Below are 18,093 nucleotides of genomic sequence, written 5' to 3'. Positions count from 1 at the left end.
TCTACAGACATAAGATACACTGTAAGGCATGGGGCCAACCACCTTATCCTCTTATAACGGTTGCGGTTATAATTTCATAAATATTAATATTCCATCAACAAACCTGTAGTATCAAAGAAAGAAAGAATATTTATACCTTTTTGAGACGAAACAGAAATTAGGAAACTCAAAGATCAATAAAATATTACTTTCACTGTATAAGGATAAAAATATCCCTATGAAAATCTAAATAAATAATACATAGTTCTTTCCCTCTTTTACCTTTACGGTGGCTTCCATTCCTTATAACCGCAGCCGTTATACGAGGATAAGGTGGTTGGCCCCATGTCTCCCAGTGTGTAAACATCTATAAAAGCGTTCTGTTCTCAAGGACGGTTTGCCTGCTGGCAGGAGGAAAAACCCAACATAAACTGGAGAGAAAACCCTACAGTCCTCGTCCAGGACCAGCTAATTTGGCTATGTCTGAGAAAGATTGTAAGCTTCTCACATCAGTGACAGGAATCGAACCCAGGACACTCCTTTTCCAGGCATATGGTTGCGAAGCACCAGCTACTCGGCTAACTGCGAGAACCAATACACAGAAACATAATAAAATTATTATTATTATTTGACATCTCCATCTCCAGGGAGTCCAAAGACTCATCGAGAGAGGGCACCAACTAAAATTATGTTTTGTGAAATTTATCTTCACTGCATTTACTTTTCATATCGGTATCAATGCAATATCATTTCAATTTTTTAGCGAATAACATTTTCAGCGAATTTTTTCTGCAATTAATGGTTCACAAGATGAATTTTTCTGATTTTTCCTCGCGATGAATTGTCCGGATACGAACATAGCCAAATGTAGAAATCGGAAAAAGTAATCATTTGGGAAAATAACTCTTTTACTTAATTATTTATATACAAATATAAATATACACAAAAGAAGAAATCCGTCGGAATCAAATCGGGACATGTTGGAAAATGAGGCCCTACACATTCTCAATCTGGGGAAACACAAATTTCTCTAGCATATTTAGGTATGCCACTCTCGTAATCGTCTCCTCATGGAAAAAATGGCTCAACATTGTGATCATGCATGATCACATTGTTGAGCAATTTTTTCGAACTAACTCTAAAATTCCAAAACAGAAAATCAACTTTAAAGAAACATCTCATCTCTAGAAAATAGAAGACTACAAAAAAAAGTCCTCAATCCTAAACTTATTTTCTACAAAACTGCAGAAACGGAGAAGAGAAAAATTCTACAACTCATTTAATGAAACTGCTGAAAAGGGCTTCAGCATCCTACGTTTATCAAGGATGCCAAGAGCCTTTATCAGGGCGTTGAACCTGAAGGTGAGTTAGCCTGTCTCATACGAGGAAGGAAGGTTTTTCCTCTCTGAAACTTTTTTTCTTGCCGAAAAACAAGTGAACCAAATAGGAAAAACGCGCAGTGATTTAAGGCCAGTTGCTTCTTCCTTAATTCAAAACAACTCAACCCAATTCCAATTTCCTTTAGCACTGTGTTTTCTAACTGTAGTCCGCCGACCACTGGCATCCTTAAGACTTCCAATCGCTGCTCATCTAAATATAACACCAAATGAGTATGCTTCAAAAAGGTTTATAGGTTTGTTTTTTACTACTCTTTATTCATCATTCCTATTTTATTATTTTCCTAGAGAATATTTTACACTTTTGTTTGTTTTTTTTTAACAAACTACATCGATCACCTCCTCAAAACACAGAAATATATCCAGGATTAGGCTAAGAATACATCTCAGTATTCTTAGCCTAATCCTCCCCTTATTAACTGCAATTACTTGCTTTCGAGGTTATTCGGGAGATAAGTGCATGTGTCACTCCTGTCTTCAGGAATGATTTCTTTTTCAAGTTTTCCAATATTTTTACACTGAATTCCTGTATATTTTAATATTATATTGTGAAAAATATTTACATCAAAGAATCAATTTATTATTAGTAGTAGTTGTAATATTAATGATTAATACTATTTTCCCTCTTCCTCCTCAATATGATTGTTGGTATAGCAATGCTGCTTTACTAAGGAATAATTACAGAATATGAATTCTTATTTTCTTTCTTGACCGATTTGCCTATTTCCAGGAGGAAAAGCCTAGTCATCTCAGTATTAGGCCTACTAACTTACGTTCAGTAAATTTATTTATTTATTACATTTATTAATGGAAAAATTTTATTTCGATTCCGTATTTGAAACTTTTACAAAAAAATGTCGAACCGTATCAGTTTTCAGTTCAGCTGTATTTGGGGCTACAAAGAAAAGTGTATAAATTATGTATTACAATAACTCGCAGACTTAGCAGATTTCGAAGAAGTTTTCAGAACAAGAAGCTGTCTGAATGGTTCAGTTTTAGTTCGTAATGGAACACTTTTATCATGACATTTCTGTAAAAAGTTCCTAAATGATATTAGCAATTTCGCTCTGGCTGGATGAAATTTAATGAAAATTTTAATTTCAATTTGTAGAACGAAATTCTTAGCCTATTCCTCCCCTTGTTAACTGCAATTACATGTTTTCGAGGTTATTCGGGAGATAAGTGCATGTGGTACTCTTGTCTTCCCTACAGATAAATCGCTAACTGTACAATGTAGCAGGATGTACACTTACATTAAATGTTCTAAAATGCAAGAAAATAATTATTACATTTGAATGACCGCTTCCATATGTTGTCTATATCATGAGTAACGTTCCGCCTTGTTACTGAACATTTTCTAAACAATAGTTTGCAAGAAAAATGACTTTCGATGAATTCTTTCATAATTCGTCGAAAAAATTTTGGCGAATTGTTTTTTCTATGAATTGCCGTTCGATGAATTGCCATTCGAGGAATTGGTCATTCGATGAATTGCCATTCGTTAAATTGTCGTCCGATGAAATGTCTTTCGATTAACCATTTTTCGATAAATTTGCCTGTAACCGGGAAAAGCATATAAAAGTTTTAAAAGAATCAGATTTCTTTACATTATATGGAGAAAAAATGATGAAATTTGAAATCAAGAACATACCTTAAAGACCAACAGCAAAATCTGACTAATTCAGCCTGGAAAGATGTAAAGTTGTCTGCAAGAATTGAAAAATCAGAACTTCATGGTAGATGCAGGACATAAAAGAGGCATTTCTGGAAAAGAAGAAATCTTATTAAAAGTTCCTGGTAAGCTAATCAGCAGAGCACAGAGAAAAAATGTAAGACAAGTTATGTAAAAGTAGCTAAACAAAACAAAAAGTTGCCAGAGTAATTAAGCTGTGGGTTTGCATCCCACTGAGAAATGAATGTTTTGTAAATATCTTAAGTGAAAGATAAATTGAATCACCAGTTTGGGATTTACCACCTTGCTTAAATGCTGAAATTGTTTGAAAAAAAAATTTCATGTTTGGTCCTACAGAAGAGTTTTCAGAATGTCTAACCCTTAGTTTATCTGCAGTCTTCTTCTTCTTCTGCATCTTCTCCCACTTAAGTGGGGTCACTGTTGATGATGAGTCTCCTCCACATCCTCCTGTGTTGGACTGTCACCACATCCAAGTTCTTCATCCTCAAGTCCTCTTCTACCAGCTCTTTCCATCTCTTCTTTGGCTGCCCACACCTCCTACCTTGCACATCCATATGCATGACCCTTCTTCCCACATATTCGTCCTCCCTCCTCATCACATGACCAAACCATCTCAACCTTGCCTCTTGTATCTTCGCTCCTACGTTCATAACTTTCACTGTTCCCCTCACATAGTCATTTCTCAGACGATCCTTTCTGGTCACACCACCCATCCACCTAAGCATTCTCATCTCTGCTACCTCCATCCTGCTGATGTTATTTTTCCTCAGGGCCACAGTTTCTATAGCAAACGTCATAGCTGGCCTCACTACTGATTTTGCCTTTCAGATTGATCTGCACCCTCTTATCGCATAACACTCCAGCCATCTCCCTCCAGTTCCTCCAACCCGCTTGTATCCTGCATCCCACTTCCTTCTCAGCTCCTCCATCTTCTTCCACTGTTGAATCTAAAGTCCTTCCCCTTCCTTATGACATTTCCTTCCAGCTCCAGATCTGTCTCCTGACTGCCACCCACTGTGCAACACATATACTCTGTCTTACTTCTGCTCAGTCTCATACCTCTCTCTTCCATTACTTTTCTCCATCTTTCCAGTTTAGTTCCCACTTCTTCTCTTCAATCTGCACACAGCAAGATGTCATCTGCATACAACATTGTCTAAGGCGCATCTTCTCTCACCTCCTCCGTCACCACCTCCATCACAATGTTAAACAGAAACAGACTTAATGCTGACCCTTGATGCAAGCCAACTGTTACTTGAAAACTTTCTGTCTGTCCCAGACAGGTCTGAACACTTGTCTTCACATTTTTGTACATCTCCTGCACCAACCTGACATATTTCTCCAGAACCTTCTTCTCCCTCAGACACCTCCAGACTTCTTGCCTTGGCACTCTATCGTATGCTTTCTCCAGATCAATAAATGCCATATGTAGCTCCCATTGTTTCTCTTGAAACCTTTCCATCATCTGCCGTAACCCAAAGATAGCATCTGTTGTTGATCTACCAGGCATGAAGCTAAATTGTTCCTTTGCAATCTCCACCTCCTTCCTCAATCTTCCATCAAGAACCCTTTCTAGGATTTTCATTGTGTTGGACATCAACTTTATTCCTCTGTAATTTTTACAGTCTTGTGCATCCCCTTTACCCTTGTAGATGGGGACAAGAGTACTCTCTCCCTCCATTCCCTGGGTATATTTTCCTGTTGGCAAACTTTCACGAACAGGTCCCACAGCAGGTCAATTCCCTCTTCCCCCAGTGCCTTCCATGCCTCCACTAGAATCCTGTCGGGGCTCACCAATTTTGCATTCCTCATCCTCTTCATGGCCTCTGTCACTTCCACTCTACTGATGTTCTGCACCATCCCCTCAGAAGGCTGCCCATCTTCTCTGTGAGTCCTTGCATTTTACTCATTCAAAAGTCTCTCAAAGTATATTCTCCATCTGTTTCTGATGTCCACATCCCTCCATAATACTCTTCCTTCAGCGTATTTGATCTGCCTCACATGTAAGATGTCCTTTGCTGTTTTATTTCTACATTTCGCTAGTTGGTAAATTTTTCTCTGTCCTTCCTTTGTTTCTAATTGATCATACAGATCTTGATATGCCATGGCCTTTGCCTGTGCCACAACTCTCTTGGCTTCTTGCTTTTTCTCTCTGTACACCTCTCTGTCCTCTTCCACTCTCGACTCATCCCACTTCTGCTTTGCCTTTCTCTTAGCTGTCACTGCCACTTGTACATTATTATTCCACCACCAACCCTCCTTCTGCTCTCTACTCTTTCCGGATGTCTCACCAAGCACGTCGATTGCACAGCTCAGGATTACTTTTGAATTATGTTTCCACCAATCTTGTACACTTTCCAGTCCATCCGAAATCCTCTCTAACACCCTCTCCCTAAAACGATTCCTCACATTCTCTTCTTTTAAGCAAAACCACTTAATTGTCTTCATTCCATGGCTTCCAGAGGTTCTTATCTTCGATCTTATTTTAAAGTCTGCGCACAGCAGTCGGTGATGCTGTGCACTTGATCTGTTGGAATTACTTTACAATTTGTCACAACCTTAAGATGTTTTCTTCTAGTCAAAATGTAGTCAATTTGTGAACTGTTGTTATCACTCCTAAATGTTATCAAATGTTCTTCCCTCTTGTAGAAAAACGAGTTCACAATTGCCAGATGAAACGCTACTGCAAAGTCCACAACCCTCTCTCCTTCGTGTTTCATCATTCCCACTCCATGGCCACCATGCACCCTTTCACAGTCTCTATTCTGTCTCCCTATGTGTCCGTTCAAGTCTCCTCCGACAATCATCATCTCGTTTTCTTCCAGTTCCCTTCCTTCAGTTCCAGTTCCCTTCCTTAGTTTATCTGCAGTACTATATGTTATGACATGAAGAGAATGCATGCAAATTGTAAAAAGACTGGTAAAAATGTAGGAAAATATGAAAGTATGAAAAGGTTCGTTGTTGTTTGTTATGTTCCATTGAGTTGTTTTCGACTCCTGGTGATCCCATGAACATACATTCTCCATTCAGATCTGTCCCTGACCATGTCTTTCAGAATTTCCAAGTGCACTCCAGTTGCTTCTTTAACTCCATCTACCCATCTAATTCTTGGTCTTTCTCTTCTCCTGCTTCCATCAACTTTAGCAAGCATCATCATCTTCTCCAGTCATTTGCTCGCATATATCTGAAGTATGACAATTTTTGCTTGGTGATCATAGTTTCGAGGATGCAATCTCTCTTTATTCTGCCTATCACTGATTTATTGGTTTGCTTTGCAGTCCATGGTATTCTTAGTAAGCATCTCCAAACCCATAATTGAAATGCATCTATCTTCCTTCTTTCACTTTTTCTCAGGGTCCAACTTTCACATCCATACAGTACCACAGGGAATACCACTGCGCTTTCACAATTCTGATTTTTGTTGCAAGGTCTTCATCTTTAAAGATCTTGCTTAAATTTGTCATTGCTTTCTTTCCGAGTAATAATCTTCTTCAGTACAATAACCATCTTTATCAATTCAGGATTCTAGCAGCACAAAATTGTTAACTGCTTCCATTTTCTCCCCATCTTCTTCAAAATCATTAAGTTCACATGTTGCCATAACTTTTGTCTTTTTGAGGTTTTTAAGACCATATTTAGCACTTTCTTCTTTACCTTTCATAATAAGTTCCTCCAAATCTTCTTTGCATTCTGCTAGCAAGGTGGTATCATCTGCATACCTCAAATTATTCATATTTTTTCCACCAATTTTAATTCCAACTGAAGACTCCTCCAGCCCTGCCATTCTAAAAATGTATCTGCACTACAAGTTAAGCAGGTATGGAGATAAAATACATCCTTGTCGCACCCCTTTACCTACTGTGAAATACTCAGTTTCTCCAAGATCTGTCCGGACAGTAGCTTCTTGTTCATAATAAAGATTCCTCAGAAGGATAACGAAATGCTCTGGGACTCCCATTGTTCTTAACACATTCCACAGTTTCACATGATCTACAGAGTCAAAAGCTTTGCTATAGTCAAGGAAACAAAGACAGGCATTCTTTTGATATTCCTGTGCTCTTTCTATTATCCATCTCACATTGGCGATTTGATCTCTTGTTCCTCTGCCTTTTCGAAATCCTGCCTGTTCATCTGGCAGGATTTCGAAATCATGAATTTTGCACTCTCTTGCATCACCTTTCTTCAATAAAAGTATATAAACTGATTTTTTCCATTCCCTGGGCCATGTAGTTATGATCCAAATTCGCTGACATAGTTGTTAAAATTTTAACTGCCTCTTCTCCGAAGGGTTTGAGCAGCTCAATGGGTATTGCATTTCCTCCTGGTGCTTTCTTACTGGATAGCTGTTGCAGTGCCCACCTCACTTCACTCTCCAGTGGTACTGGCTCCTGTGTATAATCCTGCTCTTCTTCTCAGTAATTTTGGAGTCCTTTCTGTATACTTTTTCCATCTTTTTTTGATGTCTGCGGCTTCTGTAAGATATCCTTTGTGTTTACTTTTCAATATTGTCACATTGGCAACTTCTCTGTTAGTTCTCTGATCTTTTCGAAAAAATCTCTTGTTTTTCCTTTCTTGTTTTGGACTTCTATTTGTTGGCATTCCTGGTTAAAGCATTTTTCCTTGTCTCTTCTGGCTTGTCGTTGAAATTCTGCATTCAAATGCCGTCCTTCCTGCAAATTTCATGTGGCCTTCATTTTCCTCCTTTCCTGAGCAGTTTTGATGGCATCTTCTGACAGCCATTTGGACTTCTTCTTCTTACAAACTCTTGGAATATTCTTCTTTGCTTCTGTTTTAATTATATCTTTAATCTCTTCCCATAGTTCATCTGGTTCTCTTTCACACAAATTGAGTGTGTTGAATTTGTTCTTAAGTGTGTTGAAAAGATTCATAATGTACTATAAAAGGAATCAAAGTAATAAATGTAGCATAAAAACTGAACATTTTGGGGTAACAACTTTGAAAATGTTTTATATGTCTGAAAAGATTACTTGAAAAAATCTAAGCAGTGAAAGAAAATACCCAGTATTACATAGTGGTAGGAAATATCCAGGAAGAATGCAATCATATATACATTACACTACTGGAGCTAGTAGAAGCTATCAGAAATATAAAATGTGGGAAAACAGCAGGTGAAGATGATATGACTAAAAACACTCAAATATGGAGGCATAAAAGCTATGTCACTACAATTACAATGCAGAATTCAGAAGGCTTAATAAGGAAGTCCGATCCAAGTAAATAAAGTAGAACTCTCATAGTACTCAATTACAAAATGGAAAATAAAACAAAGTACAAGGGCATCACAGGAAGACCAAGCCAAGCTGAGACCAAACAGAACCAGGATTTCTCTCCAGAAATGAAGGGTGCTTTATACTACGAAAACAGCCAGAAAATTTATGCAAGTAACAAAAATACATTTTTGGGGAGACTATGTCATGTGGAGTGACCACCAGCAATGGGTCCTAAGACTGTATACTATTTAATAACAATGAACTACAATATAGCATATCAATGAACATACAAACTATATAAAGATTTAATAAATTAAAGACTTAATTCTGTATGTTAGTCAAGTAAATATTAGTTTAATATCCAATGTTTCACTGACTGATATGTCAGCATTTTCAAAGGAATACACTAGTAAGCAATAGAAAGAAACAAAAACTGGGAAACTAACCGACAATTCTAAAAAGTATATAAAGTTATCACTGTGCGTGATACAATGATATAATACGTGTGTCGCAAGCGCAACTTTTATTTGTTGAGATATTTAATGTAATTTTCATGCAAGTTCATTTCTTTTTGGTTAAATCACCTTGGCCAAAGTAGTCACCCAGACGGATTGTTTTTCTAATTAAAAACAAGTTTATTAACAAGTTGTGAGTAGCATTAAGCTGTGTATAGATCTCAAGTCTAACAACAGGACTTGAGGTCTTTTATAATGAAATGCAATCTCTTATTTAAGTCTCTGACTCTCTCTCTCTCTCTGGGAAAAGGTACAAACTTCCTGCCCCTCCCCTCTCAATATAAAAGGGCAGACAATCCAATGTTAATTTTTTCAGTTTTTGTTTTTAGTATACACATGCGATAATTATGATATGATTGTCAAAAGATCAATTCAGTAATGTGAATAAAGTTGATTTACTTAAAATGATAACTGTTCCTAAAAATGTATTATATCAAATGCTGTGCACTCAATTTAAAAAGGACTAACAGGGAAAGATAATAATCCTCCCCCTCCAAAAAAAAAATAATAATAAATGGTAATGATCCAAACTTAGGATTCCAACCTAAAGTCATCCAACAAAATGTGTTTTCCTTTGGATATCAAATAAATTAAAATTTTCCTTATTGCCAAAACAACGAATAGTTTTTAAGAATAAAAATACAACTAACTTAGTGTTACAAGCATAAGATCACAATTAAAACATTTGATTTACAGACACACACACATCAATTCAAAACAAGTAGAAGAACCTACACTACATGAGTGCCATATATGATGTGACTGGGAATTTGGAAGGATCCTACTGACATTTTAATGAAAACTGGAGGTTGTAGCTGTTAGAGAATAACTTCATGAGGAAAGATGTTCGAGAGCACAGAGGTGGATGGAACCTGCAGAAACAGGTTCTGCACATTTCCATTTGCAAGAGTATAAATGGATGGTGAGCAGCTACTGCTAATATTTTAAAAGGCTCAACTGAAAGCTGAGCAATGATGGAGACCAATCTGGTGAAGCAGTATCCACAGAAGTAGTATCTATAGAAGAAACAAACATGAAATAAGCCACTGGTATAGTTCGCCCACCGATTAAAGGTCCCTCGACACTTCTGCGCATCTCAGAAAAAAGAGAATCCATTCCGATAATAGGGTAATCAGTCCGCATTGTGGGATGAGTTGTTTATTATTATACGTCGGAAAATTAACTTCTCTTTTATGATCATTGTAGTTAACTAGGTTGCTTGTATAACAGTTGGAAAATTTTACCTATAAAGCACGTGATTTCGCGTGTTGGCGACCAATTCGGACGTCCTTCATTTCTTTCTCCCCTTCAGCATGAATCGACTATTCTTGGAAAGACGTGAAGCAGGGACCTAGAAATGGTGGGCAAACTATAAGAGTGGCTGAAATCAGTCAATGAGAGAGGAATTAAGCCAAATTAGACAGCATGAAGAAGAATTTTTTGTGAAGTTTTTGGTGCACTACCCAAAATGCATGAACATCATTCTAATGGAGAGACTGAAATTTGTACAGAGTTAATAGCCAGACAGGAGAAAAGTAGCATCTTGAACAGAAAATGATGACAAGTTTATAAACACATTCAGCTTTTTCACAGAGCTAGATTTATTATTAGGATCTTTACTGTCACATCAGGCACAGGTAGTAGAGCAACAAGAGACAGTTTGGACATGCCTGTATTCTGAACATTTAAGGCATCTCAGGAAATTAGGGATAACAGTCCAGCAAGACAGTTGAAACCTGCTTTTACAGATACTGGAGTTTTGGGTGTATCAAAAGTAAGAAATATAGTACAGAAATGTACATTGGCCATACTATATTTCTTTGAATAATGGCTTCGCACATGTAAGAGAAAACTATACAATTTATTACTACTATATATATTTCGCTTAATATGTCATGAGCTTCTTTCAGGGAGAAGACAGAAAAACTGGTAACATATAAATTCTGAATACAAGAACGAGTCATACAGCATGCATATAATATCATGTGTCTCAGTCGCAGCTGTACAGTAAGAGGAAACTTAATTAGAGTTCACAAAAGTGGGAATAGATGTATAATTAATTTAAAAATCACAATTAAATAAAAATATAAACAATTAACAGCGATCACTTCCCAAAACTTAGAAATAGGCAAACAGTCAGTCCGATTAAGATTAGGACAGCGCATAGGGCTTCACACGATTCAAAAAATAGACAATCATATTTGAACATACTGTAGTGAAGCATCTTGGTACAGTTTCAGTGAACTGTCTGTCTAGCTACTAAAGCCATTGGCACTATAAAAGTGGGTGCAAAGAGATGTGTAGGAAATGTTTCATTAGCACTGCAAGAAGTAATGCATGTCAAAAGCTGGAAAATGAAATGTTCCAAGTGTTAGGCAGGACAGTCAAAGAAAATGTAGTGGATGGAAAGCAATAGTGAATGAAATATGAATTAAAGCATGAAAGATCTGGATCAAGGTGATATGGATGAAGTGGCAATGAGGAGAGAAATAGCAGACTTATGTAGTTTCCTTCACAGGAAAAAAATTTAAGTCCAAGTGACACAAGAAACATCTGGCATGCAACTCAACATCATGAAACCGGGAGTGAGGAAATGGTACTGTATGGAGATTCAATGATAACAGATGTATTTCGTAACAAGGTGACAAAAGCAAGCTTCCTAGGCGCAAAGATCAAGAATGTTAGTGAGACTCTTATTTGGGCAAAAGATGAGATGAAAGAGTTGATTGCCTTAGCATGCACAAATGATTTGGAAGGCAAGAATATATAATTTGAGAAGATACAAAGGAGTTGTTGAAAGAAGCAAAAATAAAAGTGAGGAAATAAAGACTGTGAGTCAGCTGCCTCAGTATGTTAAGACAAAATTGAGAAGAAGGGCCATGATTGCTAAGGATCAATGAGAACAGTGTACAAGAGAAATGGTGTGCAGTTTATAGATGTACAGGAAGCTCAAATTAAGGAAAACTACAAGTACTGGGGGGGGGGGGCAAGCATGTGTTTAGCAATGACTGGACAAATGAGTCCTCTCTCTCTTCCATCATCTATGTAGATGATAATGAGGCCAAATTAACTCTACTCACTTCTGTCTATCTCTCTGGGGAGTCTGGATTTTGTCTATTATCGTTATTTCTTGTTTTAGTCGTTTCCTTAACTCTTTGTTTCTTAGTCTATCCAGCAGAGATACTCCAAGTAATCTTCTTAGCCAACCCATTTCAGTAGTTAATAATTTTTTCTCTTCAGCTTTTTTGAGATTCCAGCATTCACTTCCATAGAGAAGTATTGCGAGGACCACTGTCTCGTAGATTCTTACTTTTGTTACTTGTTTGATGTCTCTCGACTTCCATATTTTATTTAGTCATCCAAAAGTTTGGAATGCTTGGCTAATTCGTCTGTTTATATCTTTTGTAATTTCACCGTTGCACTCAATTACTCCTCTGAAGCGTTCACCATAGGTGAAGGTTTTCTACCTGCTCTAGATTGTTACTATCAATTTCACTTTTCAGAGTGGTGTTTCTTTTTCCTATTTGCATCATTTTTGTTTTGTCTATATTTAGGTTTAATCCAAATTTCATACAGTCTTCCTTCATTTTATCAGAAATTCGTTGCAGATCTTCTTCCATGCTTGCAAGTAATTAAATGCAGTATGCAAATTTTAAGTTTGTTATAATTTTCCCAAATATTTTGATTCCAGAGTCTTCTTTGTTTAAGGCCTTACTGGTTGCTTCTTCCAGTGTAAGATTGAACAGGTCTGTGACAGACTGCATCCCTATCTTACTCCACTCTCTGTGTGGAACCAATTAGTTAAGGTGTCCTCTACTCATACTGCACTTTCAGATTTCTTGTATAGATTCTTTATTATTCTTATTGGGAATTCCAAATTCTTTCATAGTTTCCCATAGTTCTCTTCTGCGGATTGAATCAAATGCCTGAAGAAAGCATATGAAATTTATATAGCAACTTTGGCTGTACTCTAGCATCTTTTCTATTAACTGTCTTAAGGTGAATAATTGATCAATTGTGCTTTGTCCTGGTCTGAAACCTGCTTGTTCTTCTCTTAATGCTAGTTCTATATATGGCTTAATTTGTTTCTGGAGTACTTTTGTAAAAACCTTACTTGAAATACTGAGGAGGCTAATGCCTCTGTAGTTATTGCATTCTGTTTTATCTCCTTTTTTGTATATAGGAGTTATAACGGATTTGGTCCGATCAGTAGGTATTGCTTCATTTTTGTAGATCCTTTTGCAGGTCGTTCCAGAAGGACAAATGAGTGCAAGTATAAAAATGATCATGAACAGCTGTGTACAATTTTTTCCCAGTTCTGAATCTGAGTGGGTTGATAATGATATCATGCAAGGTAACTGTTGGCTCAAGGAAATGTTCAAATGCATGAAGTATCTGAAATAAAGGAAAGGCATTTCTGGTAGTGATCAGCTTAATTTGACCAGATAAAAACTTCAGCACGACCTGGTTGACAGAATGATAAAGTCACAGAATGTAAGAGAAAATTGTGTTTTTGGAAAAATGGGACAAGAGGATGATTATTACAAATGCTAGATGAACCTACAAAAACAGAAATGGAAGATTTCAGATCTGAGGGAGATGGTTCATTTAAGAGTATATGTGAAGAGGCCAAAGAACAAAATGCTACTATAGACCAGGGGTCTGGTAGATGCTGATACCATGCACTGCCAAATTAGCACAATGAGTGGAAGCCAAAGAATTAGGAGGAACTTTGGGGGATATAGATTGAAAGGAAACATTGCAAGATGGAAATGGAATTTATAGTTACTAATAAATAATTGCCAGAAACGGAATGTGATAGAGAGGACCAAAGGTTTGAGAGCGATGGATCTGATAAAAGCATCAAAGGATCTATACATAACCAGGTTATGGTATCAACTCATCCTTCAATTAGGAAAGTGACGATGCAGTCTTGTTCTGGGAGGCTACTAAATGTGGAATTTTTCAGTCAAGAAGGGTTTATGAAAAACTACAAAGCTAGCAATTATGACAAAACTCAAGAGGAAACCTGGAGCGTGCCACCACGTGAGAAATTACAAAGAAAGAATATCAGTAGTGCAATGGAAGCGGTCAGGGATTATTTGAGAGTGGCAGTAGAATGAATACTGAGGGTGAGGAGTTAAATGGATGAGTAGCAATAAAAAGCAAGGGCTGAAAAAAAAAAATAAAAAATAACACTTTCGAAGGATGGGCAATAAAAAGTGGCCAAGAAAGGTGACCGATATGTTAAAATCAGATTATGACAGAAAATTAGCTAAACAGGGTAATGTAAATCCAAAAGTTTTTATGCTATGTAGCGACTAAGAGAAAGAATGATTATGGATAAGAAAGTTCCATTAGCAGAAGAAATAGTTGAACTAAAAGTGATGGAGACTTCGGAGCTGCTGATGTGATAGAGAACGACGTGAGAGTTGGGATTGATGAACTGGTAGTGTTCAGTATATTGAAAACATAAATGTGAATAAAGTAGTCAGACCGGATGGAATGGTAGCCTGTGTGATATAACAATGTGGAAGAAAACTGTCTCTGACAAACTTTTTTTAATCTAAGTCTCAAGCTATGGCAAGGTTCCAGAGGAGTGGAAAGAACGTTGGATTGGTCCATTACATAAAAGTGACCTTAACGGAAAAGTTCATTAAAGTTAAAATTCAAGAATGGGTGGATATGAATATGATACTGTAGATCATCTGTATACTGACGGGCTAAAATATCCTCATTATGTACATAGATGTTCTATAATACTCTATGGTAGGTAGCACAGCTTGTAAGTCCTGCCTTAGGAATATTTATTTATATTTTATAATAAAGTGATGGCAGAAATGAATAAAGGAAATAGCTACACAATAATAGTGCTGAACTTAAAGAGTTGGACAGTATACCAAATGCAAAACTATTACATAAATTGGAGCAAATGGGAATGGATATGAAGCTCATAGCATGGATGGGGTGGCTGACAGACAGACAGTTGAATATGGTGGGTTGGAATCTAGGAGGATGTGAGTAACTAGCAGAGTGCCTCGAGGTTCTGTACTGGGAACACTATGCTTTAATTTGTACATTAATGATATAAGCAGTGATTTAAGGGAGATTCAGCTGTTTGCTGAGGATGCAAAATTGGTGAGCGCAACAGTTCATTAAAGTGATGTAGATATACTGCAGGATGATTTAAATAAATTGGGAACATGAGTGCAGGAGATGTTGTCAATTTAATTTTGCAAAACATAAGGTTACACACTGTGGGTTGAAAAGATTACATATTGATGGTACCTGATTACAGGATACTGATCAGGCTAGGAATGCGAAATGATGGAAGACAGAGTTAAAGTTGAGAAAGCATATTGAAGAATTGGCAAAAGCTCAATGATGAATTACTTGGATACTGAAGAATACATTGACATGTAATGATAAAAATTCTCTCTCTCTCTCTTTATGAGGCTACCATTTGGCTGTATTTTCATTAGTGTACACAAATTTGATCACCTGGATTCTTTAGGAATCAGGAAGTGGTGATCAAGTTGGTGACCAGTTTGTGGAATGCTCCCTATGAGGATAAGTTGAAGATGTGTGAATTGAACAGTTCACTGGAAGAGAGGGGGACATGACAGACACTTATAAGTTACCAAATAGATTCTATAAAATTTATACAAATTTTTTTAACATGTGATGGGCAAGGAGAAAACAATGGGTCATCCCTCAAAGTTCTGTAAGAGTGTGGTTAGTAAACGTATGTGGAATAGAATTTTTGCATGCAGAGTGGTGAATGAGTGGAATGGATTGCCACAGGGAGTTGACCCTGACAGTGAACGAGTTTAAAAAGAGGTGAGGTGTGATAAGTACAGTGTGAATAATGGTTAGTTTGAGACAAGTGCAATGAGTCTATCACTCCACAAAGATACCTGTACAATAATAAATATTGGTATAAGTGTGTTTATAAAAGGAAAATCAGCTGATTATAAAAGGAAAATAACACACAATGTGTGATTGTGGAATTTAACTTTGGAGTAGAGTTAGTGAAATCCAATCAAGCCCAGAAGACTCTTTTTGTGATAAAAAAAAGTTACTGAAATACTTATTGTCTTAAATGCAATGTTTCTCATTAAATGAGAGACATTTGCATCTTTTCATTAACACAAGCACTGATCCCCATCCTTCCAGGATACACTATAGGAAAAATTTTATTAGCTTCAAAAAAAAAAAAAAAAAATCTTAGTACCTAATTTTATTTCTCAATGTTATTTCACTCCTTAACAACTTCAGTAGGCGAATCTCCAAAAACTTTGTGTAAAGTTCTTAACAGAAATAAATGAAATAACAGCTCACACTTACTTCACTTCAGGAGCACTGCTAACAAAACAGGCATCTATAAACACTCTCCCAGTCTAAATATTTCAACTGTGCATCTCAACTTTTTTCAGTGGGAATAGTATTACTAGAAGAAGAAAAAAAAATCATACTAAGAGCTTACTACGTTTTTTGTTCTCCCCCCCCCCAATCTTTTTCCAGCGAGGTTCTTAAATATATAAGAAAAGGGTTAAGAATATGCACGTATCATTCAAAGGGACAGTCCTGTCGCTAAGGAGAGTCTTCTATTTCAACCTACAGGGTGTTCGGGATAAATTTGACATATTTATAATTAATTATATTTTTCCGTAAGTTACATGTATTAACACACACTTCTCTTCATTTAAAAGTTTGGACCCTTCTTCATTCATATACAAGATGTCAGAAAGGATGGATAGCTGGAACCCACCTGAATCATGTAAGAGAATAACTTGTATCATGATGATTCGTGCCCGCCATCAAAATAAGGATATTACGACTGCTGCCCAATGCTCCCTGAATACAGTAAAAACAATCAGGCATGAACTAGAGACTTGCAATGGTGACTACGAGGATGTAGCAAGAAGAAAGATCCCTAGCAGACGATCTGATTGCGTTCGTACAGCAGAATTCCTCGCAAATCTGCAGGAACAGGTGTTGAAGAACCCTGGCATTGGAATTCGGGCTTTGTTCGTGGAGTTGCTAACTGTAGTCAAGCCCTGGATAACAAGGGTAGCCAATGGTAGGCCGTATGTATGGCAGCAGGATTCGGCCCCTTGCCACACCTCTGGGAAAAGTCAAAAATGGTTGTCTGAAAATTTCTACGACTTCACAGGTCCAAATGTTTGGCCTCCAAACTCCCCAGACCTTAACCCCATGGATTATTTTGTATGGGGCGCAGTTGAAAAAGACACCAATCGCACTTCCAGTAATACAAAAGCCCAGTTAATGGATAAAATTAAAACAGTTTTTGCGGCCCTTCCCAGGGAGACTGTAGCATCAGCTTGTTCGAGGTTCCGAAGCAGAATTGAAGCTGTGATCGATGCTAATGGTGGTTATTTTGAGTAAATCTTGTTGATAGTATTGTAATTAACTCTGCCTGTAATGTTTTTTTGTCAATTCATTAAATTTAATAGATACAAAGAAGATTTTCTTTTTCCTTACGAAACTGTCAAATTTATCCCGAACACCCTGTATATCCGGCTTTCCTCTGTACTAGTTTATAACCTCTGTCGATTAATCTAACCACCTCTCGAATATTATCATAAACTATCAAATGGGAAAAAAAATAACTGTTAGAAATCAACTCCACAATGTTAAGAAACAACATACCATGAAAATTCAATAAAAATAAATATATACATAAATATATATATACAAAGTAGAATGCAAGTATAACAAACATATCACAGAATCACATTTTCAAAAGTAAAAGCAATGCATAAAATTTATATGTGAAATGTAATGAACGCATTACGTGGTTAAGAGGTAACAGCTAAGATTCAAAAATAAATAGATACGTACTTATATAAATATGTATCGTTCTATTATACAAACTGCAACACAAAATTTATAGTACTGATCTTAATTCAACATTATTTTTATCCTCAAATTATTCATATCAACTTAATACACTAAAAACTTCACTAAATAAAAGTTCGGAACGACCGTCCACACAAATACGACCCAACCTAACAGAACACTTAACTCAAAATTATCCCTCTCTCTCTCTCAACAGAATTAGCCAGATAACAGCCCAATAATTACAAATCAAAATTTTTATATGCATATGTGTACATTCATAATTTATAATAGTAACACCTATATGCATATATAATAGTAATATTATTATTACATGGTACCAATATTAATTCTGAGGATTCCACAGAAAAAACTACACTACGCAAACCATAAATTTAGAAATGTATGTACATTAA

The 18,093-nt window shown here is 36.6% G+C and overlaps 1 protein-coding gene across 6 annotated transcripts in view; it reads right to left on the bottom strand.

The window, feature by feature from the left end:
* Positions 1-17,826, bottom strand: part of LOC150104513 (RNA-binding protein 25-like) — a 496,362-nt gene extending 478,536 nt beyond the window's left edge. For 2 of the 6 annotated variants that reach the window (XM_090395191.1, XM_090395198.1), the window contains exons 1-2: positions 17,681-17,826; positions 3,028-3,140 (exon numbers count right to left, since the gene is read on the bottom strand). The gene's annotated coding sequence lies outside the window, so the exon portion shown is untranslated. Of the gene's footprint in view, positions 1-3,027; positions 3,141-16,162; positions 16,266-17,680 lie in introns of all 6 variants that reach the window. The other 4 variants (XM_090395196.1, XM_090395193.1, XM_090395192.1 and 1 more) reach the window with 3 other exon arrangements.
* Positions 17,827-18,093: the final 267 nt, after the last annotated feature.

Source organism: Typopeltis vanoorti, chromosome 7 (genome assembly GCF_054136105.1).
Source record: "Typopeltis vanoorti isolate ZY-2024b chromosome 7, IOZ_Tvanoo_1.0, whole genome shotgun sequence".
Classification (NCBI taxonomy): domain Eukaryota; kingdom Metazoa; phylum Arthropoda; class Arachnida; order Uropygi; family Thelyphonidae; genus Typopeltis; species Typopeltis vanoorti.
This window is presented reverse-complemented; position numbering and strand designations above follow the sequence as displayed.